The following is a 26,189-nucleotide window of genomic DNA, read 5'->3' as shown; positions in this document are numbered from 1 at the left end:
ATAAGTGAGCATGGTCTCTGGGCCACGTGTGACCTGACTAAACTCTGGGATACAGTCCATGATCTAATTTCACATTGAACCATCTAAAAGCCAGCTCCCTGGGCCTACTTCTCAATATACCCAAATATTAGCCTTTTTGTGGCCAAAAAGCCATGTCAAATCATTTATTGACAGCCTTCTGTTTAATCAAGTAAGTAAGCTCAGTTTTGAGACTGTCCCCCTTCCTATGAAGGAACTCAATACAACTATTTTCCCTTTGAATTCACTTTGAATGAACCAAATGAATGTGGCCAGAAAACATGCTTATTTTCCCCAAAGCAGTCCTGTGTGCAAAAGGCTGCTCAGCATTATTCTTGATAGAGGATATTCTCCAGGGGTCTTCTCAGCTTTTAAACTCTTTGATTGCAAGAAAAGACCTGAAAGAAACTTCTCTTTGCATCATCACGTAATATCCTCCAAGCTCAACACAGTGCCTGGCACAGAGGACATTCTCAGTATTTGGCAAATAATTAATGAAAAATCTTTGACCCTTCCATAATCCCTATTGGCTCACTTAGGGGGACCCCAGTAGAGAAGGATCTTAAGAGGCAGTTAGATTCCAAAGTCATCATATAAAGAAACAATCACGGAAAGCATAATTTCACTTAAAAGTCCTTTTAAATTATCCGCGCCATGAGGAAGTGGATAGTTTCTCAATGTGTCCAACATAGTCCATTTTGCCTCTATGTTGAAAAGACTGCTGTGTCGGGCTGAGCCACCGATGATGAGGTTGAGTTGTGTTGAAGGGATCATAGTGAAGAAAAACAGCAGTCTGGCACTCAGCATGGGGATGCTCATACTGCAAGAGCCAAAAGGACAAAAGCGGGGATCCGTAGAGTCAGATTGTCCATCTCCTGCTTTCTCAGGCTATGAGTGGGATGGAGGTTGAAATAGGCTATACCATTCAAAAGATTCTCCCGCCTCTGGCTTGGCCTCCTCTTTCTTCACTCCCTCTCTCCCTTTCCATCCCTCCCCCTCCCCCGCTCTCCCCATTACCCACCTCATAGAATATAATTTGAATAAGTAAAATATACTTCTTGCTGCAACTAGTAAATATTCTTAAACATTCACAGACTAATGGCTGTCCCTGGTAAAGGGCACAGAAAAGGAGATTTCCCTCCATCTCCTGATGTCCGTCCTAACACAGAACGTTCTAGGGTTGATAGAAAGTATTCTTTGCAAGCTTCTTCCTTCCATATTCAGTTGATCTTGAGGAAGCAGAAAGATTGGAGGGAAATGCTACAAGCAAACTCCACATTAGATGCTAAAACCACTATGATTCATTCTTTTTCCATCCAAATGAAACCTATGTCTTTACAGTAAATGTGATGAATGGAAATGGCATCCTCAGAGATTTATATATATATCTTGTGGGCTTCCCCCCCCCTTCCCTCTCTTCTCTTTTTTTCATTTTGCAGAGCAACAAAGTTTCACAAGGAAGGATTTTATAGAAAATCCATGTCTGGGGATTTATTCAGGCCTTTGTCATAAATTATGGCAACATAGAACCAGTCTCTTGCTGTACAATTCCATATATTTCAACAAGGTGATTACAATAAAGTCCACAGCTCTCTTCAGCTGGAGTAGGGCTGGTGAGGCCAGCTGCTCTCCCAGATACGAGGGAGAAAAACGTGCCACAAAGCCTTCCTTTGATGAGAAGGCAAAGCTGGGTTTTGGAAGGGAAGGCGGTCTTTTTCCCCCAAAGAATACTATGTTGAAATAGAATTATCTTTTTGAAACCCAGATCTGCATTGATGGGCCATAGAAATGACAGCACACAAGACAAAAGAGTTTCCCTGGATGAAACATGACCTCACCCCTTGATTCATCTTTGCAGTTAATATAATGACCTTTAAAATCGAGTTGCCAAGAATTGGACAAAGTTAAAAAAAAAAAAAAGCAAGAAAGCCCAGCAAAGATCATAAGGGGTAGTTTAAATGCCTGTTAATTGGGAACCCTGTCATCTCTGACCTGCAACATAAACCAAAGGAGTAGATGAGCCTCTTTCTCCACTGTTTCTACATAAAAATCGAATGTGAGAATCAAGGATCACTTTGATGAGCTGTTTCCAATCTGGGCCAAATCTCTGTGGCGTCCAATCCTTCATTCAATCTCCATGGAGGCCACTGGGCATGGTCAGTGGTCCAGCTGACCAGCTCCGATCAGCAGGGTGGTCCCCTCCATCCTCTAGACGATACTGTTGGTTAAATTCAGCTTTGAGTAGGAACTTATGGGTCCTTCCAGTTCCAAGAGCTAAAGTTTTATCTGGATTGGCTTGGTCCTTCACATCTCAACACGACTGCCACCTCCTTCAGAGGTCCTCCTTGGCCACTTTATCAAAAGAGTCTTTCCAGACCCCAGTCACCAGTACCATCCCCCATCTTATTTTCATCATGGGTTTTAAAGATCTCTATGTCCTCATGAACATCCTCGCATATTTGTATGTTGTCGCTCTCCTCCCCTAGGCCCTAAGCTCTGAGAACCCATGTCTCGTGTACCACGGTGACCACAGTACCTAGGACAGTGGCTGGATCCAGGCAGTTCCGGAGAAAAAACGTCAATAAGGAAACGGCTGTCCTTTCTAACAAAAGCTTTTACACATGGGCCTTATTTTGTGTAAGCCAAACGAATGAAAATCTGGTATTATATTCTTAAATAGTCTAAAAGATTCTCCCACTTGAAATTCCACCAGAGAATCCTGCAGCCAGCTCCACAAGGGTTTGAGGGGACAGCTCCATCCTCTTCAGGACTGCTGCAGGTACAGGTAGAAACTGCGGAGGCCCCTGGAGCAGGTCAAGCCTTCTGGAAGCAGATGTTGACTTGGAGTCTAGGGTCTGAGGTGTTAGGAATCCACACCTGGGAGAGGAAGGGGCAAGAAGCAGGTGGGAGATAGAGTAAGAAGTGGAATCGCAAGGCAGGCAGGTCGGAGCTCTGGAGCGAGTACCAGGTCACACCAGAGTGACGCGGGTGGGTCCTTAGCTCATACCCCTGTTTCATTAAGTCACAGGGTGTGTGGGCTGACCTGCAGCCGAGGCCGACCTTGAAGGAGCTGACAGCTGGAGGCAATCATCCAGCCACATTCCCTAGAGCTGGGCAGCAAGTCCCTCCTCAAGGGGACACTGGGCCAGTTCACCTCCTCTGCATTCCGAGGTTGCAGATTCCAAGCTGAAACCTGTGTGCTTTCAGAAGTCTGGCCACTGGTGTCCACTGAGTTCCTGCTGTCTTCGAAGATGAGCCACAAATAGTGCAATTCCTAAATTAGAAGTCACGTCCTGTAAGTGCTTGCTGACTTGGCAGCAGCAACACTGACATAATTTCACAAATAATGATGTTATCCAAGGCAAAAGTTGCATTAGATCAATTACCACTCTATTTCGGTGCCATCTGAGTAGCTCTCAGTGTTTATTTCAGTTCGCCTATTTTTAAACCAAAGCTCTCAAGCTTCTGAACCACAACCATGAGTATACCTTCCTTATCCAGTCCTTGATAGCATCTGGCTCACATTCTGAACTAAAGACAATGATTTGAATACCCTGCCCCCAGTCTCTCTTCTCAGTTCCCTTTCTTTGCCTCCTTTAATTGGTGGGAGTGGGGGGCGGTTGTTCAGCTACAAAGAGAGTCCCAAACTTAAGGCTCAAAACAGAAAAGAGAGAACATTGTCATTTTAGGAGATTGAAAGGCAATTAAACTGTGACAGGAGAAGGTTTGGGCTGGATTGGAGGATATTTTCCTATTGGAGAAGGATATTGAACCCTAGTAGGGCTGGTTATCAAGAAAAGTCTGTAACCTAAGACGCACACCCATGTGGCTGGTGTTAACGGGTTGACCTGTGTGGCCCCAAAATTCATATGTTGAAGTCCTGGTGTCCTTATCTCAGAATGTGACTTTATTTGGAAATAGAGTCATTACAGAGGTTGTAATGTGGTCATTAGGGTAGTCGCTCATCCTTTAGTGTCTTATAAAAAGGGGAAATTTGGACAGGCAGAGGGAAGAAGTTGTGGAGAGACACAGGGAGGAGACCATTGTCATATGGGCTGAATATTTGTGTCCCCACCACCACCACTACCCGCCCCACCCCACAAAGGAAAATCCCCAGTCCTCCTCCTGTGTGTCTCCTTTGCTCTCACACGACTACCACACAACGCTTCTGACACCAGAGGTGTGGGGGCTCTTCCCACACCACCAAGCAATTCTGCAACACCAGCTGGGAATCCTACAACTCAATTCTGACACTGTCTACCTGGAGATAGCACCACATCCCCCAGGTTAAGGGCTCAGTCCCACAAGACTACCTTCTTCCCTCACTTGAGATGCCAATCACAAGTAGTAGGTCCCCAGATTACCCACAACTGTCCCACTTGGGTACAAATCAGAGGTTCCCATGACCTCCCCACACGTGGATCCCATTATTTGCCAGAGCAACTCACAGAACGTAGGGCAACGCTTACTTACCTCAAGCAATTTATTAAAGTGTATGACAAAGATATGGATGGATAGTCAGATGAAGAGATACATCGGGTAAGGTATGGGAGGGTCCCAAGCACAAGAGTTTCTGTCCCCCTGGAATTGGGGTATGTCACCGTCTCAGTACATGGATATGCTCCCTAACCTGGAAGCTCCTAAAACTCATACTATTGGGATTTTATGGAAGCTTCCTCAAGTAGGCATGATCAATTACTATATTTCCACCCCTCTCCCCTCTCTGGAGAATCGGGCGGGTAGGGTGGGGGAATTGCTGAAAATTCCAAGCTTCTAATCATGACTTGGTCTTTCTGGTGACCAGCCCCCCTCCAGGAGCCCACCAGAGTCGCCTCAGTAGAATAAAAGATGCTCCCAGCACTCTTACCACGTAGGAAATTACAAGGATTTTAGGAGCTCTGTGCAAGGAACCAGGGGCAGAGACCAATGTAACAGAGGAACTTGGAGGATGCAGTCCTGCTGTTGTGCGGTGGACCCAGGAGGAAATAAGAAAAGCACTTCCCTGTGCTTTTTCTCTCCTCTCCTCTTCTCTCCATTATCTTCACCTTTTCATTCCCTGCCCCCCAGTCTCTCTCAGAATCTGTTAGACAGTAGATATTTTGGCTCCACGATTCAGTGCCCTCCCAGGTATGAAATGAGCATAATAAAACCGCTGATGTAGAAGGCTGATCAGAGGGAATCCAAAGGAATCATATGTGCATGTGGAGTGCAGGCACATAGTAAATGCTCAGCAAACAGACACCACAATCATGCTTACTGTGTCAGCAAAAACTTTCCATTATACTTAATCATCGTTGTAATTAATGAGTAGAAATTATAATTAACAGGTGGATCATTATTATTTTTGGCAAACCAAAGTCCTCTTTTAATCTGTCTGTGACTCCTGGGATGTGTCAAGGGTCACATAAGCCTAGGGTCAAAGCCTAGCTCTACAGTTTACAAGCGGTGGGCCCTAGGTAAGCACTCAACGGGTCTGTAGGGATGGATGTGAAAGGGGTCCCAAAACATACTGAAAGATTGCAGAGGGTGGAGGTGGGGATAGGGCAGGGGAAACGGCCATCCTGATGAAGGAGGAGTTGAGTGGGAAAAGAAGGTGGGGGACCCTGTAACTGGATGGGTTTTTTTTTTTTTTTTTGAGATTTATTTATTTGAGAGAGGGAGAGAGAGCACACGCCCAAGTGGGCGGAGGGGCAGAGGGAGAGAATCTCTAGTAGACTCCATGCTGAGCGCATGCCCAACTCAGGCACTCGATCTCACGACCCATGAAATCTTGACCTGAGCTCAGACTAAGAGTCAGACATTCAACTGACTGAGCCACCCAGGCACCCCTGTAACGGGTGGTTTTAGAACATCTGGATATCTTGGGGGAAGAGGCAAGAGGAGTGATGAGTTTGTTTCCTATGCCCCTGCCCACCCCACTCCAGTTGGTTAATATGGAAGATGGAGCCCTTCATGCTTAGCACCCAACTCCTATGTCTTGATGATCTCTTTGGAGTTAAAGATCACAAACATCTTCAAGTCTTCCAGGGTCCAGAGAGCATTCCAACTATTGTGATAATAAAAATTTGGGGTGGTTTTTTGTTGTTTCTTTTTCTTCTTGCCTCTGTTGTTGTTTTGAGTCCTACTCTGTGCCAGGGCCTTTGGTGACTAGCCATGTTGGACATATTTTTTATTCCCTTCACAATTCCAGAATGTAGACTGTCCTGTTACCCCGTCTTGGAGAGATAAGAAAACCCAGGCTTCAAGAAGCAAAGTAACTTGTTCGAGGTTCCACAGCTAGTAACCTCTGTATTAGTTTGCTGGGGCTGCCATACAAAGTACCACAGGCTGGGTGGCTTAAAAAGCAGAACTTTATTTTCTCATCGTTCTGGAAGCTGGACGTCCAAGGTGAAGGTGTCAACAGGAATTGTCCCTTCTCAGATTTCTCTTCTTGTCTCGTAGATGTCCGTGTGTCTTTACTTGGTTTTTCCCTCTGTTCATGTCTGAGTCCACATTTCCTCTTCTTAGGAGGGAACCAGTCAGAGCAGATGACCGCTATGACCTCATTGTAACTTAATCATCTCGTTAAAGAACCTAATGCAAATACAGTTACCTTCTGAGATACTGGGGGTTAGGATTTGTACATAGAACTTTTTGAGAGACACCACGGAGACCATAACAACCCCCCATCTGTGCGCATGGGTCCTCAGGTGGAAAACCCATGACACTGTTAAAGCAGCATGGTTTCTGGCATAACCACTAACGGCAGTGAATTATATGTAGAGAAGCAATCGTTTTCAGGGAAAAGGTCTTAACCATCTTCTTTACCCATTCATCTAGCCATGGACACTTGGGCCGCTTCCATATCTTGGCTATTATAAATATTGCTGCTATAAACATGGGGGTGCATGTATCCCTTTGAATTAGCGTTCTTATATAATTTGGGTAAATGCCTAGTAGTGCGATGGCTGGATCATATGGTACTTCTATTTTCAACTTTTTGAGGAAGCTCCATACTGCTCTCCAGAGTGACTATATCAGTTTGCATTCCCACCAACAGTGTAGGAGTGTTCTCCTTTCTCCACATCCTTGCCAACACCTGTTGTTTATTGTGTTTTTGATTTTAGCCATTCTGACAGGTGTGAGGTGATATCTCATTGTGGTTTTGATTTGTATTTCCCTCATGATGAGTGATGATGAGCTCTTTTCAGGTGTCTGTTGGCTATCTAGATGTCTTCTTTGGAGAAATGTTTGTTCATGTCTTCTGCCCATTTTTTAATTGCATTATTTGTTTTTTGGGTGTTGAGTTTGTAAGTTCTTTATATATTTTGGATACTAACCCTTTATCAGTTATGTCATTTGCAAATATCATCTCCCATTCAATAGGTTGCCTTTTAGTTTTGTTTATTATTTCCTTCACTGCGCAGAAGCTTTTTATTTATTTTTTAAAATTTTTAATCAATTTTTTTTAAGATTTATTTATTTATTAGAGAGAGTGCACACACAGAGTGGGGAGGGGCAGGGGAAGAGGGAGAAAGAATCCCAAGCAGATTTTGCCCACTGAGCATGGAGCCAGACACAGGGCTGATCCCACCACCCAGAGATCACAACCTGAGCCAAAACCAAGGGTCAGACGCCCAACCATCTGTGCCACCCAGGCACCCCAGAAGCTTTTTATTTTGATGATGTAGCGATAGTTTATTTTTGCTCTTATTCCCTTGCCTCAGAGGACATATCTAGAAAAGTTGCTACAGCTGATGTCAAAGAAGTAACTGCCTGTGTTCTCTTCCAGGATTATTATGGTTTCAGGTCTCACATTTAAGTCTTTCATCCATTTTGAGCTTATTTTTGTGTATGGTGTAAGAAAGTGGTCTAGTTTCATTCTTCTACATGTTGCTGTCCAGTTTTCCCGAAACAATTTGTTGAAGAGACTGTCTTTTTCCCATTGGGTATTCTTTCCTGCTTTGTCAAAGATTAATGGATCATATAATTGTGGGTTTATCTATGGATTTTCTATTCTGCTCCATTGATCTATGTGTCTGTTTTTGTGCCAGTACCATACTGTCTTGATGATGACAGCTTTGTCATAGAGCTTGAGGTCCAGAATTGTGATGCCTCTAGTTTTGCTTTTCTTTCTCAAGGTTACTTTGGCTACATGGGATCTCTTGTGGTTCCGTACAATTTTAGGTTTGTTTGTTCTAGTTCTATAGAAAATACTGTTGATATTTTGATAGGGATTACGTTGAATGTGTAGATTGCTTTAGGTAGTATGGACATTTTAATAATATTTATTCTTCCAGTCCATGAGCATGGAATTTTTTCCCATTTCTTTGTGTCCTCTTCATTTTCTTTCTTTTTATTTTTTCCTCTTCAATTTCTTTCATCAGTGTTTTATAGTTTTCAGAGTACAAGTCTTTTGCCTCTTTGGTTAGTTTTATACTTAAATATCTTACTATTTTTGGTGCATTTGCAAATGGGATTGTTTTCTTAATTTCTCTTTCTACTGCTTCATTATTGGTGTATAGAAATGCAACATTTTTGTCCATTGATTTTGTATCCTGTGACTTTACTAAATTTGTTTATAAGTTCTAGTAGTTTTTCAGTGGAGTCTTTAGGATTTTCTATATATAGTATCATGTCATCTGCAAAGAGTGAAAATTTTGCTTCTTCCTTAGTGATTTGGATGCCTTTTATTTCTTTTTGTTGTCTGATTGCTGTGGCTAGGACTTCCAGTGCTGTGTTGAATGAGAGTGGACATCCTTGTCTTGTTCCTGACCTTAGGGGGAAAAAAGCTCTGTTTTTCCCCATTAAAGATGATGTTAGCTGTGAGTTTTTCTTATATGGCCTTTATTATGTTGAGGTATGTTCCCTCTAAACCTACTTTGTTCAGGGTTTTTATCATGAATGGATATTGTACTTTGTTAAATGGTTTTCCTGCATCTATTGAAATGACCATATGATTCTTATCCTTTCTCTTATTGATGTGTTGTATCACATTATATATGTATCAATATATGATTGATTTTCATATATTGAACCACCATTGCATTCCAGGAATAAATCCCACTTGATCGTGGTGAATGATTTTTTAATGTATTGTTGGATTCAGTTTGCCAATATTTTGTTGAGAATTTTACATCTGTGTTCATCAGATATATTGGCCTATACCTCACTTTTTTAGTGGTGTCTTTATCTGGTTTTGGTATCGAATAATGCTGGCCTCATAGAATGAATTTGGAAGTTTTCCTTCCTTTTCTGTTTTTTGGAATAGTTTAGGAAGAAAAGGTTTAGTTCTTCCTTAAATGTTTGGTAGAAACTTCCTGTGAAGCCATCTGGTCCTGGACTTTTGTTTGTTGGGAAGTTTTTTGATTACTGATGCAATTTCTTTGCTGGTTATCATTCTGTTCAAATTTTCTATTTCTTTTTTTTAAAATATTTTATTTATTTATTTGGCAGAGAGAGTGACAGCGAGAGTGGGAACACAAGCAGGAAGAGTGGGAAAGGGAGAAGCAGGCTTCCTGCCAAGCAGGGAGCCCGACGCGGGGCTCGATCCCAGGACCCTGGGATCATGACCCGAGCCGAAGGCGGACGCCTAATGACTGAGCCGCCCAGGTGCCCCTCAAATTTTCTATTTCTTCCTGCTTTAGTTTCTAGGAATTTATCCATTTCTTTCAGGTTGTCCAATTTGTTGGCAAATAGTTTTTCATAATATTCTCTTAGGATTGCTTTTATTTTTGTGGTATTGGTTGTAATTTCTTCTCTATCACTGGTGATTTTGTTTATTTGAGTCCTTTCTCTTTTTTTCTTGATGAGTCTGGGTAGAGGTTTATTGATTTTATTGAGTTTTTTTTTTTTTTTCAAAGAACCAGCTCCTGGTTTCACCAATCTGTGCTATTGTTTTTCTAGTTTCTGTATCATTCGTTTCTGCATCATTCATTTCTGCTCTAATCTTTATTATTTCCTTCCTTCTGCTGGTCTTAGGTTTTGCTTGTTCTTTTTCTAGCTCCTTTTGGTGGAAGGTTAGGTTGTTTGAGATTTTTTTTGTTTCTTGAGGTCGGCCTGTATTGCTATAGACTTCCCTCTTAGAACTGCTTTTGCTGCATCCCAGAGGTTTTGGACTATTATGTTTTCATTTTCATTTGTTTCTGTGTTCTTTTTTATTTCTTCTTCTATTTCCTGGTTGATCCATTCATTGTTTAATAGCATGTTATGTAACCTTCATGTATTTGTGTCTTTCCTGATTTTTTCTTGTGGTTGACTTCGAGTTTCATAGTGTTGTGGTCAGAAAATGGGCATGATGATTTCAGCCTTCTTGAGGTTTGTTTTTTGGGCTAATATGGGCTCTATTCTGGAGAATGTTCTGTCTGCCCTTGAAAAGAATGTGTATTTTCCTGCTTTAAGATGGAATGTTCTGAATATATCTGTTAAATCCATCTGTTCCAGTGTGTCTTTCAAAGCCATTGTTTCCTTGTTGATGTTCTATTTAGATGATCTGTCCATTGCTGTAAGTGGGGTGTTAAAGTCCCTTATTACTGGGGCACCTGGGTGGCTCAGTCAGTTAAGCATCTGCCTTCAGCTCAGGTCATAATCCCGGGGTCCTGCTTCTCCTTCTCCCTCTGCCTGCCGCTCTGCCTGCTTGTTCTCTCTCTCTGTCAAAAAAATAAAATCTTAAAAAAAATAAAAAAATAAAGTCCCCTACTCTTATTTTGTTATTATCAATTAGTTCCTCTGTATTTGTTATTAACTGTTTTATGTATTTGGATGCTCCTCTGTTGGGTGCATAAGTATTTACAATCATTATATCTTCTTGTTGGATTGTCCCCTTTATTATTACATAATGTCCTTCTTTGTCTATCTTTACAGTCTTTGTTTTAAAATTTTCTTTGTCTATCCTTACAGTCTTTGTTTTAAAATTTCCTTTGTCTGATATAAATATTGCTACTCAGGCTTTCTTTTGACATCCATTTGCATGATAGATGTTTCTATATCCTCTCACTTTCAATCTGCAGGTGTCTTTAGGTCTAATATGGGTCTCTTGTAGGCAGCATATAGATGGGTCTTGGTTTTTTTCCATTCTTTAAGAGGGGGTCCATTTAAAGAAACAAAAGTAGTGAGCAGATCAGACTAAGAGTGGTTCGCAGAGATGACAGTCTGTAGGAGTTCCTACAGTGACTAAAGGTAGGTAGCCCTCATCCCTACAGCAGCCAGCCACAGACACTGCTGGAACCCAGAGGAGGAATCCATAAATCAAAGCCAGGAAGAAAAACTTCCCGACAGAATGTCCCCGCTGGGGCTGGTGGGAGCAACTCAGGATGGTCTGGGGCTGAGACTCTGGAGTCTTGAGCTGGCACTACCAAGCTGACCGACCATTTCCCTCTTGAGGAACGGGCTCCAACTTGGCAATTCTGCCCTTTTCAGCATTCAGCTTCAGAAACTCACCCTTTCTTCTCCCAAAAAGGGTAAGAGCTTGTCAGTTTCAACGAAGCCTTTCTTTTTCTTAAACCATCCCACCAAACAGCACCGGGATGCGGCCTCTGGTGGTTCATTGCTGCTCACCTTTTCACAGATTTTCCCAGGAGCCCGTTGGGAAACAGCTTGCCGAGACAGGTGGGTTCCAACGCCAGCTTCATGGCTGAGCAGCCACCAGTCTCCAAAAAGTTTTCATGACCTCCCTGGATCTCAGTCTACTCACCTGCAAAATGGAACTAACTGTAGCCAGCTGTGCCAGGCGAGCGGGAAATCGCCTCTACAATGAGCTCCTGGCACCAGGTAGGCATTCAATAAACAGTAACTATTATTAGCTTCCCCCAAGGCAGAGAAATGTAAATGTGTACTTGCCAAGTGTTCTGGGAGTGTAGCCAAAATCACCCCACCTCAGATGAAAATTTTTCCCAGCCTTAAGTTTGGGATTCTACTCTGTAATATATCCACATTTGTTTTAATATAAAAATAATGCTTTAAATTACTATCAAGGACAATTAGTGCTCCAGGGAAGTATCCTCTGCCATGAGCCCGTCATTCCCCTGGATATAAACAATCTGAGCTTTGAGAGGCATGTAGGGGTTCCCTTTCATGTAATGGTTCTCAACAAAGAGCGATTTTTGCCCACAGGGTACATTTTAGCAAAGTCTGGAGACATTTTTGGTCACAACTTGGGGATGGGGTGTGAGTGCTCCCGGCATCGAGTGGGTGGAGATCAAGGATCTTCTAAACATCCTACAGTGCACAGGACAGCCCCCCACAACAAAAAAGGATCTGGTCCCAAGTGTCAGGAGCGCAGGCGCTCGTTCCCCAGAGGTATCCAGAAGGCTTTGTTACTGAAGCAAGACTGGCTGGTTTGCTCTCATTCTCTCCCCGCTCCTACCAGTCCCTCCTTCATCGTGTCTCTATCTTTGAGTATTGTGGCCCTAAGTGTGGAATAATGGGATGTTGCAATTATTGGCAAACTATTTTAAGAATCCCTATTTTAAAATGGGGGTGGGGGTGCATTGTAGCAACAGGAGATGTTTATACTGACGTGTTTTCCTCACCTCTTTAGACCAAAGCAGTGAATAAGCACCCAAATGCTGTCCTGGGCCCACACCAGCCCAGTAGTGCTCTGGAGTGTTAGACTGCTCCCTCAAGAGATGGCCATGGTGAGCTGAGCCAGACCTCAGCAAAGCCAGGGAAAGGACCGTTCAGGTCTTCCCACCTCCTATGTCTGCACTCATCTCCCTGTTCTGGGCACTTCTAACTCCCAGGCAGGTTCATATTCTCAACCATCTAGCTAAGATATTGCCAGCTGTATAAGGCAGTGTTGTCCGGCAAAACAGAACCAATGGGATATGCATATCTATCTGGAAGGAGATTTATTATAAGGAGTTGGCTCCCATGATTACAGAGACTGGTGAGTCCAAATCTGCAAAGCTTGCTGGAGACCCGGGAGAGCGCGTGGTGCAGTTCCAGTCCCAAGGCAGTCTGCTGGAAAATTCCCTCTTTCTCTGGGAGGCCCATCTTTTTGTTATGTTCAGGCCTTCAACTGATTGGATGAGGCCCACCCACATTTAGGAGGGTAATCTGTTTACTCAGAGTCCACCAATCAAATGTTCATCTCATCCAAAGCACTCTCCAAGTTGACAAATAAAATGAACCATCACACCTGCCAACTAGGGTGGTGGGATAAATCATGGGACTCTAACCTTGTCTTGACATTGGGTTATCATGTGTGCTCATCCCAAGCCAGTGTTGTCCAAATGTTGCTGCTACTGCTGATGTTCTTATTGGTGGTGGTGAAGGGATACTAGAAGGGAGAATAGGAGCTCACTTCTTTGGGTCAGGCTGTGGTTTGTTCTGCTGAGCAACATGCTATGTTCCAGAGCCAGCGTTGGCAAATTTCAGCCTGCTGCCTATTTTTGTGAATAGGGTTTATTGGAACATAGCTATTCACTTACAAATTGTCCATATCTGCTTTCACATGCTACCATGGCAGCACTGAGTATTGGTACAGGGATGGTATGGCCCATAAATATTTACTGTCTGGCCCTTTACAGAGAAAGTTTGCCAACCCCTTTTTAAAAGCAGGGACTCTGGGGGCTCCTGGGTGGCTCAGTCAGTTAAGTGTCTGCCTTCGGCTCAGGTCACGATCTCAGGGTCCTGGGATTGGAGCCTGAGTCGGGAATCCCTGCTCAGTGGGGAGTCTTCTTGTCCCTCTCCCTCTGCCCCTCCCCCCACTTGTGCTCTCTCTCTTGCGCTCTCTCTTTCAAAGAGATAAATAAAATCTTTAAGAAGAAAAAAAAAAGTATGGACTTTGTAGCCAGACTGTCTGGTTTTCATTCCCCACTCCTCTACCTACTGGCTGTGTGATTTTGAGCAAGTTACTTAACCTCTCTGTGCCTCAGTCACCTCCTTTGTATATTGGGAATGATAATAGCATCTTCATAGATATATACTTGAAAAGTGCTAGTAACAGGGCCCATGTCATTAAGCACTCCATAGTAGTTGGCTGTTAGTGTTATCCTTAGCAGGATTTTGCTTTCCTGAAGGTATGTGCATGTTGACAGGACCAATTTGGCTGGAGAAGCTATCGGGGATATTGTTTTGTTTTGTTTTGTTTTGTTTTGAAGGTGGTGGTCAGCAAGAGGAAAGAAATATTAGGAGAGGATGAGTAGGAAGTTTGACATGCAGAAGGCAATATCAGCCTCTCTTCTATCTCCTGAGACAACTGCAGTGAAATCTGTCACTCATCAGTGCTTTAAAGGGTGTATGGGTTGGAGGTATATGTTACCGTGCTGTTTCCAAGTGGGCACCAGGTGAGAGCAAGAACAGCCCCCAGAAGCTGGTGGCACAATTTTTTGTGGGGGGCCCCTCCCAGGGACACTTCCTATCTCCTGGGGTCTCTGGACATGGGTAATTCCTGAGGATCCAAGGGGATACGTTTCTAGTGGTGGAATGTGAGACACCACTACAGGCAAAAGGGAGGAGACTCGGGGAATCCTGATCCTCACTAGTGCTCACATGGCAAGCACCTCCTTTTCCTATTACAGCTGGCCCTAGACATAAGAAAGTCACCATCCATTGGCCACTGTAGGCCAGAATTGCAAATGGCTGACCATGGGTGAAATGGAGTTGGCAGATACATTTTATTTAGCCTAAGCAATGTTTTTTAAAACTTAGCCAGGTTTTAAAAATCTAGGGATTTTGTTTCTCACAGTCCATAGTCTCTCATGGTTCACAGGGTTTTAGAGGGGAGGGGGGTGGGGGGATGGTTAGCCCGATGATGGGTATTAAGGAGGGCACGTACTGCATGGAGCACTGGGTGTTATACGAAAACAATGGATCATGGATCACCACATCAAAAACTAATGATGTATTGTATGGTGACTAACATAACATAATAAAATAAAAAATAAATAAAAATCTAGGGATTTTGCACACACACACATACAAAATGTCAATGTCTTCCTTCTCTTGAAACATTAGGAAATGCAACAAGAACCCTCCTTCCCACATGACAGCAGTTAGCTAAAATTGGGCATCCTATGTGTTCCAGTCACCCACAGTCCCAAACACTCCCTTTTGTCCTACATCTGGCCCCCCGTAACTCATTCCTGGTACCCGGTGGACCTGTGTAGGCATGAATTTGCAAGTTCTATGCTACATATTTGCTAGAAGTGCGGTAGAGGGGGAGAAGGTATTTTTTTAAGAACACAATCTGTAGCTGATGAATTCTTTCTTAATAAAATTCTTTCTGACTAAAATAAATCTCCTGTAGATTCTGGAGTCATAGGAAAGTAAGGCTGAAACAGTCCCTCATTTTACACTTGGGGAAACCAAGATTTAAAGGAATTAATTATCTTATTCAGAGGACTGATATCCAAGTTCTTTAACTCCTGGTGTGTGTGTGCGTGTGTGTGTGTGGTGTGAAAGAGAGAGGCAGGGAAAGGGAAGGGGAGGGGAGGAAGGGGAGGCAGAGAGAGAGATTTGCAGAGAGATAAGAGAGAAAGTTATATTGACAGGGACTGTAGAGCAAACTGTTCTCTGCTACTATAACATTTTTGTTAGTCTGAAGAATAGAAATTTCCACCACCACCACACCTGGAATTATTAAAAAGGAAGCATCTATCATTCCTTTCATCTGATCCCTCCCTCCCCTGCTAGAATGGAGAAATAATCATATCTGATTGGCGAGATTGGGAAGATGGGATCTGATGGTGATTTGGCTCAGCCCATTGGGCTTGCTTTTGGGGCACTGGCCTTTCCCCCAGCCAAGGGTGTCTTACATGGAGTCAGCGTGCTTGGGTCAGGGCTTGGGGCTGGCATTGTGGAGACAGGAGTGGCTGTCCACCTCTCTCTGTCTCCAGTCCTGGGACCCAGCACAATTCTCTTGCAGCTGGTGAGGTAAGTGTTCTATTCCCCTGCTGCTCCTCTTTAGTGGATCCCAGGATCCAGTCTCAGGGGCAGACATCAGGGAACCACATTGTGGTCATAGGTCCAAGCCATACCCTCCAGCCCAGCATTACAAATAATAAAGGTGATATGTTAGCCAGCAATTTGTTTCTGTGCCTACTTCTCAATTGGCTCATAATGCAAAGGAAAAAAGGGCGTGTTTCTAAATAGCACATGATAAGGATCTCAAAAGGGACAACAGCCAAACTTCTGCTCTGTGGGCTCATCCAGAATCAAGGAACAGGAGCAGCCCAGAGAAGATGACCTTCAGTAGCAAGGTCAGAGTCTGCTTTGGGCGAGTTGGTGTAGACCACATCCCATATCCTAAGTCATTGGCGTTTATCAGTGGTTATAGCCACAGACAGTTAGTCAGGGGCCAATTATGCCCCTGTGTGTGGGGAACTGTAATCAAATTTACCCAAAATACAGAGGGTATGGCACTCTGTAGAATGTATACTATGGTTGACCAGTTGGCCGATTGTTCTGCTCTTGTTGCCCTCTATCACATTTTTTTCTATTTTATTTCTGCAAAGAGAGGGAGGAAACTGTGAATGGATTGATAGGCCAAATAAGAGACCAAGATCCCTCTGTACATCAGTCACTTCCAAAGACTGACCTCTTCAGTTCCCAAGATCATCAGAAACCTTTAGATCTATTTAACAGAAGTGGTTTTAGAGACAGCCCCATTCATTCCAGTGCTCAGGCTGATGGGTTCATTTCTTGCTGCCTGCCAGTCCTTTGTGTTGAAAAGGCATCTTTAAAATATGCCAACTCAAAAATCCATATGAGTGAATGTATCCTGGGAAGATGGGACTCTAGTCTAAGCATAGGTTGTTTCTTAATTGCCAATTCTAATGCAACCATTGGCTTCATCTAGAACGTCCCCACCATCCTCATGGAAAATTTATTTGCTTACCTTGCTTTTACTTCCTTTCTGCAACCTTAGCCATTTGGAGAGGCACTCCCTCACTTACATGGACAACCGCATATTGTATGATTCATTTACGTAAAATGTCCAGGAAAGGTAAATCCATAGAGACAAAAAGTGAATTCATGGTTGCCAAGAGCTAGAAGTGGGAACAGGGATTAACTGTAAATGGGCATGTGGGATCTTATTGGGGTGATGAAAATGTTCTAAAAATAGACTATGGTGCTGGTCACACAACTTGGTGAATTTGCTAAGAATGGTTAAACTGTATAATCAAAATGGTAAATGTTGTGTTCTATAATATATACCTCAATAAAGTTGGCTTATTAAAAAAAAAAAAGGAAGGAAGTGAGGTAGACACTGTGACAGTTGTTGATGTCCTGCTCACATCCCCAAGGCCTTGAGTTTCCTTGCAGGCTCACTGGCTTCCACCTCCAGTCCTAGAGCTCCTTGCCTCAGGGCTTTCTCTGGCCACCAGAGTCCACTCTGCCCACATGTGTGGCAGACTGGAAGTGCCAGGGAATTCATGGCCCTTGTGAGCAGCCCTTGACCACTAACTGCTGGGAATGGGGTGTACAAATACCCCGGCTGTCTTGCCTTGTGGGCACGTTTTACATGGGGTTTCCCAGAGTTCTCCAAGTGGGATTGAACTCTAACTAGGGAGTTCTAGTTCTCAAAACTCTAGTTCTAGAAACTTCTCATATTGGTAAACTTGCTTGAGGAGATACATTTTATAGGCTTCTTTTCCTTCTCTTCCCTGCCTCAATGTCCTACCCCTTCCTTCTGGCATTTTCTGGGATCCCCAACCAAATACAGTACTTCTACTTACATCTTTGTTTCAGAGTCTACTTTTAGGGTAACCCACTAGAGAGGATATATTGGAAATTATTAAGAGCTAGTAGTTGATTAAACAATTTAAATTGAAGTTAAGCCATAGACTTTGGGGTCTGGGTCTTAACCTACCTTACTACTTATGTAACTCTGCATAAGTTCCTTGACCCTAAAGTCTCCTATTGTTCGTCTGTCAAGTCAGGATAACCATAGTGTCTGTGTTTTAGGGACAGTGTGAGGATGCGATGCAGTAGTGCAGCTGGATCTCTTCGCAGAGGAATTGGCACATAGTAACTGTGTAATAAGATGTAATTATATGTGATTTTAGGGGGTGATGACTGGTCCATCAAACAATCACGGACATTTGAACCTGAAAAGAAAGGGTTGGTTGGATTTCCTGGGGCTTATTCATAGAGTATGCCTTTGTAGCCAAGATCATAAAGCTTTGGGCTTATTGCTTGGGTGACAGGAGTATCACCCTCTCCAAACAACACCAGCCATTCTGGGGGTGGGCAGAAAGTGGAACAGACAATGCCTTATCTTATCTTGATGCACAGACTGGATCGAATACTTCTCCAAAGGGACCCATTTAACTAAAGTCATCATCAGAAATTAGTGGAATTAGTTTTATGATCTTCTGAAAAGAAGTGGACACTATCATATCTTATTGGATTCCATGTTAAGCCTGGATTGCTCATTGGATAGACGAGCAATCCTGCTGTGACTGATTGTAGACTTTGGAAAAGTTATTTCCCTTGCCTTAGCCTAGGTCCTCATATGTAAGAAAGAAATAGAAATACTTACCTCAGAGAGGTATCCTGAAGATCATATGGCTCATTTTATGGAACAAAAACTGTGCAAGGTCTAGCTGGTAGCAGATGGTCCACATTCACTCTTTTTTTTTTTAACTCCTCTTTTAATGCTCCTCCAGTGATACTAACTTGGATAGGAATTTGGTTCCTTCAACCTGTAGGAAATAGAGCATGTGTCAGAGCTTAAGTGACCATCATTAAATTGGCAGAAGTAATCCAGCCGACATGGCAAATGCATGGCACATGCACCACCATTTCCCCTTCCACAGTAATAGCAGACATTACTAATCGATCATTGCTCTTTTCATTTGAGTTTGGATACCATCCCAGAATCTTTTCCAGCAGAGCACTCTATACCCCCACTACCAACTGATCAAATTTGGCATGCAGGATGAAAGCTATTTTCCAACTTCTGATGTAAGCTTAAAAATAGTAGAGTTTAGCACAAATTCTGGTACTCAATAAATACTTAATAAGTGGATGACTAAGAATAAATGAGTGTGATTATTTAATACTGCCATCACCTATATCTTTACTAGCAATCTTGCTTAGAGATCAAGCCCAAATTCCTCAGAGTTCCTCCACCCATAATGTGAATCTCTCCTTAGTGATGGAAAGTTTAGAGAATACCTGGAATACTCATAATTATAGTTCCAAAGGAACCTCCTCAGAAAATCTATATATTGGTACGATCTTATCTTGGGAGATTAAATCTCCTTGAGTTACAGCATTTCTGTCCAGCACTGGCTGCACAGAAACTTCCCAGAAGTCTAAGTTATCTGAAGAGCTATTCTGGCGATGAAGGAGAAATCCTTAATTGATAGAACATAGCCAACTATTTTCTGACCAGGAGGCACATCTCAAAACTGTATGTCAGGAGGCTGCAACTGAGCTGTAATGCTGAGGCTGATGGCGAGCTCCTTAAGAAATTGGTTTTAGCCATAGGAATGACTGCTCTTTTAAAGCAAAAAGACCAGCATGTGACATCAAGTCTGCAATTCTAAGCAGCCCATGCTATTAGTCACCGCAAGATTAATTCATGGTCCAATTTTTCCTTTTTTCTATTATAAATGTAAAAGTATTAATTATATTTATACAATTATGAAAACTGAACACATTTATCATAAATGCAGAAAATCTGAAAGAAGAAAACAAAATCACCCGGGGGCGCCTGGGTGGCTTAGTCGGTTAAGCTGCCAACTCTTGGTTTGGGCTCAGGTCATGATCTCAGGGTTGTGAGATTGAGCCCCATGTTGGGCTCTGTGCTCAGCACTGAGTCTGCTTGAGATTCTCTCTCTGACCCTCCCCCCGACTCATGAACATACTCTCTCTCTTTCTCTCTCTCCCTCTCTCTAAATGAATAAATAAAATCTTGTAAAAAATCATAGCTTCACCACTCAAAGATAGTCAGTATTAAAATCTGGGATATTTCTGGGGTGCCTGGGTGCCTTAGTCAGTTGGGCATCTGCCTTCAGCTCAGGTTGTGATCCCAGGGTCCTGGGATTGAGCCCCACCTTGGGCTCTCTGCTAAGCACCAAGTCTGCTTGTCCCTCTGCCCACCCCCCCTCACCGTACTCTCTCTTTCTCTCTCTCTCCCAAATAAATAAAATCTTTAAAAAAATAAAATAAAATTGGGGTATTTCCATCTTGTCATTTTTCAACGCATATTTTCGCATAATTATACTTCTACATTACACACAAATATTTTATGTCTTGAAGGCTTTTTAAAATTCAGCTTTATAACACAGCATTTCTCCATGTTTTTGCAAACTCTCCATATACATTTTTTTAAAGATTTTATTTGTTTTAGCGAGAGAGCGCGAGCAAAGGGAGGGGCAGAGTCTCAAGCAGACCCCCTGCTGAGTGTGGAGCCCGACATGGGGCTTGATCTCACAACCCTGAGATCACGACCTGAGCCAAAATCAGTCCATTGCTTAACCACCTGAGCCACCCAGGCGCCCTTCTCCATATACATTTTAGTTGTTGCATAAACATTCCAGTGAATGAGTATGCCATAATTTACTTAACCATTAACTGATACTGTTCAAAGTTAAGTTGCTTCTATGTTTTGCTATTGAGAGAGGCTTTAATGACTATAACTACATATAAAGCTTTTTTCTGTATATATGAGTGTTTCCTTGGAACACTTGACTAGGTTCCAAATCTCTCTCTTTCTCTCTCTCTCATAGAGGTATAAAATACATAACATGCTGAAGTTATCCGTGTCAAGTGTAGCGCTCATCTAATTTTTACACATGTATCCCTAGGGTACAACTATCCAGATATGGTATAGAACATTTCCAGCACCCCAGAAGGCACCCACAGGTCCCTTCTGTGGCATGATTTTTAAACAAACATGTGCACTTGGCAGCCTAGAAAGAAACACATGTCCTTCTTTGCCCTAAAAAATTAGTAGTTTCTTTTTTTTATTTTTTTATTTTTATTTATTTTTTTTTAAGATTTATTTATTTGACAGAGAGAGAGACAGCAAGAGAGGGAACACAAGCAGGGGGAGTGGGAGAGGGAGAAGCAGGCTTCCCGCCGAGCAGGGAGCCTGATGTGGGGCTCGATCCCAGGACCCTGGGATCATGACCTGAGCCGAAGGCAGACGCTTAACGACTGAGCCACCCAGGTGCCCCTCTTTTTTTTTTTTTTTTAAAGATTTTATTTATTTGACACAGAGAGAGAGATAGTGAGAGAGAGAGCACAAGCAGGGGGAGTGGCAGGCAGAGAGAGAGGGGGAGAAACAGGCTCCCCACCAAACAAGGAGCCCCATGCAGGGCTTGATCCCAGGACCTTGGGATCTTGACCTGAGCTGAAGGCAGCCGCCTAACCGACTGAGCCCCCCAAATTAGTAGTTTCTTTACTGACCCAGAATGCTATCGCTGTGTTAGATTATAGCAATATATTATTTTATTACCACTATGGAAGGAAGGACCCTCCCAAAGCAAGCTGCTCAGAGGTGTTTCCACCGTCTTTGAAGATTTGTTTTTATTTTTATTTTTATTTTTTAAAATAATCTCTTCCCCCAACGTGGGGCTTGAAACTGCAACCCCAAGATCAAGAGCTGCACGCTCTGCCGACTGAGCTAGCCAGGCATTCTTTGCGAGAAGTCAGAGGAGTGCTATTCAAACTCTACAGATGACCTTTAGTCCTCTTCCATCTGTCTTTGGCACACTGATTAGACAATTTAAAGATACTCTATGTTTTCTCTTCAGTTTAATAAAAAAACTTTGGGAGAAGCCAGCAATTTTCTTTCTAGCAATTGTGGAACTTTATATAATTAGTTTGTTAATATCTACTCACCATGGATAATAGCATCAATGTTAAAATTAAAAAATGTATAAATGCATAATAGTAAAAAATATAATGAATAATATCTGTATATATATATACACATATTAGACTATTCTCTGATTCTTGCTCTGCTCTAATCCTATGCACCATCACCACCATCATCATTGTCCTCACCATCGTATTTATTGAGGGTCTACTGTGTGCCAGAGATCACCTAAATTCTTTATATACAACACTTGATTTAATTCTCACAGTTGATCCCCTTCCCATTTTACAGATAAGGAAACTGAGGCTGTGTGCCACAGAAGGAGTAAATATTGGGACTGGGACTCAAGGTGGTCTGCCTCCAGAGCCTCTGCAAGGGGAATGCACACTCAAAATTTACTGAGCTCTCATTCAGATTTCTGACAGTTGACCTATTTGACATGGTATATGCCAATTCTAGAAAAAAAGAAAGCCTGTACTTTATATCCTTCGTGAAGGAGGCACCGTATGTCTTACACAGTTAAGAAACAAATTGGGTTTAGTGGCCTGAATATTGTTAATGGGTTTATTGAGATAGAACTTACATACCGTAAAAATTTACCTGTTTTTAAAAAAAATCACCTGTTTTGATGTGTTTACAGTTATGCAACCATTACCATAATCTAATTTTAGAACATTTCCATCAGCCCCAAAAGAAATTACGTACCCATTATCCTTCACTCCCCATTTCCCCCTTCTCCCAGCCTCCAGGAACCACTAAGCTTTCTGTCGCAATAGATTTGCTTATTCTGGACATTTCATGTAAATGAAATTATACAATATATGGTCTTTTGTGTCTGGTTTCTTTCTTGAACATGTTTGAGACCCATCCATGTGATAGCATAAGTCAGTACTTCATTCCTTTATGTTGCTAAAGTGTTTCATTGTGCCATTAATGTTTTCACCATGCTAGACATCTTTCTCTCTCATTCCTTCCCGGTTTATAAGATTTTGTTCAAAACTGCCTTCCTCTTTCTCAAGCCAAGCCCTGCTAACCTTTTCCTCCTGTTCTGGTTCATTCTTAAGAGTTGCTTTATCCTTCCTTTCTTTGTCTCCTCTGACATTTTCAGTGTTTTGTTTTATTTATATTCAGGACTCTAACCCATCTGGAGTTTCCTTGTACATGATATAAGAGCTCAACATTATTTTCTTCCAATGGAAATTTAGTTAAGCCAGCAACATATTTTAAATAAACCATGTTACCCTACTGGATTCAAATATCACCTTTGTTATATATTTAGTTCCCTGCAAGAGATCTAAGTGATCTTTTTTTTTTCTATTCCTAAACTAGCAATACCATATTTATATGCTTATATTTGACTTCATGGTATATTCTGATATAAGTTAAGGCAAGTATATCCCTGCCATTTATTTATTTATTGACTATTTTAGGGCATTTCCTTTTCCATTTGTTTAATCCAATCTCCTTTCCCTCCCCTTAGCACTGAAAGCAGACTGTTGATATTCTAATCAGTACTGGGATTTTTAGTTAATTTTATTAATTTGGAGAAGGCTTGCATTTTATCTCAATCTTCCCACTCAAGAACATAGTGTTTATTTTCATTTTTATAGATCTTGTTTTATGAAATTCAGGGAGATTTTGAAGATCATTTTAGAATAGTTTTCTTTATATAATTCCTAAGTCTTTTCTTAATAAGTGTTTTTCCAAGTTATTTCAGAGCTGGTGTTATTGTGACGGGGATATTTTTTCAGAGTCCTGAGTGCTAACCATTACACTATGGATGGGATATTTTTTCCATCCAATTTCTCCCCATATCCATTTCACAATCATTGGTGTTCATATGTAGAAAAGGTATTAATATTGTATAATTTTATTGTTTCCAGTCACCTTGCAAATGATCTTCTTGAGTCTATGAGGATTATTGTTTTCTTCTTTTATTTTTTACTAGAGTCCATTAGTTTCCCTTAGTACGTAGAGCAAGCCATCAGGAAAAAGAGAGTTTAGGTTCTTCTCTTCCAATGCTTACACTCATTTTATTTTCTCATCTTAATGAATTTTAAGAACTTCTGAAATTATTTAAACATTTAAAAATTTTACCATTTTAAAACTTATTTTTTCTGTCCAATAGCTTTCATTATATTTAGGTGGCTTCTTCCTATTAAGGTTTTAGTTGGTGACTTGTCAGGAATGACTGCCAAATTTAATCAAAAGTCTTCTCAGCTTCACCTTTAATATATTGATGTAATTAGTGGATTATGTTGATACTGTCCCTGGTTCAAGCCAGCCTCGAATTCCTGGAATAAACTCTTCCTGGTCATAGCACTTTAGTCCTTTGATGCTAGTAATTTATTCAAAAGATTTGTCTTTCTTCATAAGTAAAAGTTACTTAGAGTAAGATTTGTTTTTCTTCATAAGTAAAAGTTACTTAGAGTTTTCTGGTACTACCTTTATCAGAACTGGGTTTTAAAAGAATTGAAAAGCTTCTCATTACTTCCTCTAGAAGAGGTTACCTACCCTGGCTACCTGTGAGAACCATCTGGAGTTCGATACCTGGCACAACCCAGACCAATTGAAGAGGAGTATCTAGGGCTAAGGTTTGGACATCCTTAGTTTAAAAAAAAAACAAAAAAAAAAAACCGAAAAGCTCATCTGGTGATTATCTCATTCAATCAAGTCTGAAAACCAGTGTGTATGATTTGGAACTGTTTAAATAATACTGGAGCGGGGCACCTGGGTGGCTCAGTCAGTTAAGCATTGGACTCTTGATTTTGGCTCAGGTCATGATCTCAGGGTCATGAGAGCCCCGAGTTGGGCCCTGCACGGGGCGTGGAGCCTGCTTGAGATTTTTCTCTCTCCCTCTCCCCCTCCCCCTCTGCTTTCTCTCTCTCTCAAAAAAAAAAAAAAAAAAAAAATAGGAGCAATCTGGTTTTTTACATAAGGTGAATATAGAACTCAGCAGTGAACCTCTCTGATCTGGAGATCTTTTTTAATGCTAAATCTTCCATATCTCTGGTAACTGGTGTCTTCAAGTGTGTCAACTTTCCTTGGGTCATTTTAAATATTTTTAATAAATTAGCCATTTTATTTTGGTTATCAAACGTGTTGCCATAGAATTGCATATGGTATTCTCTTCTGTTTTTCTTCTCTTCTGTAACTTTGGTTAAGCGTTCTTTTTGACAGAACCGTATTTTCTATTTTCTTTAATCAGACTTGGCGGGGGATTTCATCAACATAGGGATTCAGTGTTTGTATATATTACAAAATGATCACCACAATTAGTTTAGTTAACACCCGTCCCCATACATAGTGACAAAAATTTGTCTTCTTGTGATGAGAACTTTTAAGATCTATTTTTTTTAGCAACTCTCACATATGCAATCCAGTATTGTTAACCACAGCCACCGTGTTGTACATCACCTCTCCAGGACTTACTCATTTTATTACTGGAAGTGTGTACCTCTTGACCCCCTTCATCCAGTCTGGTATTTTCAAAAATGAGCTTTTTAGTTTATTTTCCCTTCTTCTACTTATGCTTTCTATTCCATTACTTTCAGATTCTATCGTTATTAATTTTCTATTCGGAATTTCTTTGAGTTTATTTTGTTCATGTTCTAACCTCCTGGGGTTCATAACAATTTCCCTTGTTGTTTTATTAGTCATTCTTTATAATGGAAGCACTGAAGTCTATTAATTTTCCTCTGACTACAGCTTTTGTTATATTCCATAGATTCTATTACAAAGTGTTCTTTTATTTATTGCTTTAAAAAAAGATTGGACTTTGTTGTCTAGAATTATGTTCCTCAATTTTTAAGTTATAAAAAAGGTATTTCTAACATTATTAGATTATTACCAGAGAGAATTTGGCTTGCGCAAAATCTCTTTTATTTTATTTGTCAAGGCTTTCTTTATGTCCATTGCGTATGACAGATTTCATGGATATTAGACAATATATTTCTTTTCTGTTAAGGTAAGCTTGTTTCTGTATACATCTATTAAATTGAGTTTGTGGGTTGCACAGTGCAATTTCTCTATGCCTTTACTTATTTTTATTTCTATTTATCTGCTGACATGGAAAACGAGTGTATTGATTTCTTCAAATATATATGTATTTATTTTATCAAGCTCCCATTGTTTTTCTAATAGTTTTCAGTTTTTGTACTCTATGCTTTGCACTGCTCCAAGTGTTTTTTTTTTACCATTAAATCATTTATTTAAGCTTTATGACAATCCTAGGAGGAGGGTGAGATGTCCTCTGAGAAGGAGCAGGGATGGGAAACAACTTGGCAAGTCTTCAGAGTTAGTACCAGGTAGACGCAGGATTCAAACCAGAGTGTTCTGTATCCAGAGGCTCATTCTCAACCATCACCCTGCATGTGCCATCTACCGTCCCTCCCCTCCTGCAAATGGCCCCCTC

The 26,189-nt window shown here is 41.5% G+C and overlaps 1 long non-coding RNA gene across 2 annotated transcripts in view; it reads right to left on the bottom strand.

Annotated features, from left to right (window-relative positions):
- Nucleotides 1-1,081: 1,081 nt before the first annotated feature.
- The window catches only part of LOC118539397 (uncharacterized), a 34,355-nt gene continuing 9,247 nt past the window's right edge, over nt 1,082-26,189 (bottom strand). For both annotated transcript variants that reach the window (XR_004919155.2, XR_013448883.1), the window contains exons 2-3: nt 18,485-18,647; nt 1,082-2,895 (exon numbers count right to left, since the gene is read on the bottom strand). This is a non-coding gene — a long non-coding RNA (uncharacterized LOC118539397). The remainder of the gene's footprint in view (nt 2,896-18,484; nt 18,648-26,189) is intronic.

The sequence above is a fragment of the Halichoerus grypus genome, chromosome 6 (assembly GCF_964656455.1).
Source record: "Halichoerus grypus chromosome 6, mHalGry1.hap1.1, whole genome shotgun sequence".
Taxonomy (NCBI): domain Eukaryota; kingdom Metazoa; phylum Chordata; class Mammalia; order Carnivora; family Phocidae; genus Halichoerus; species Halichoerus grypus.
This window is presented reverse-complemented; position numbering and strand designations above follow the sequence as displayed.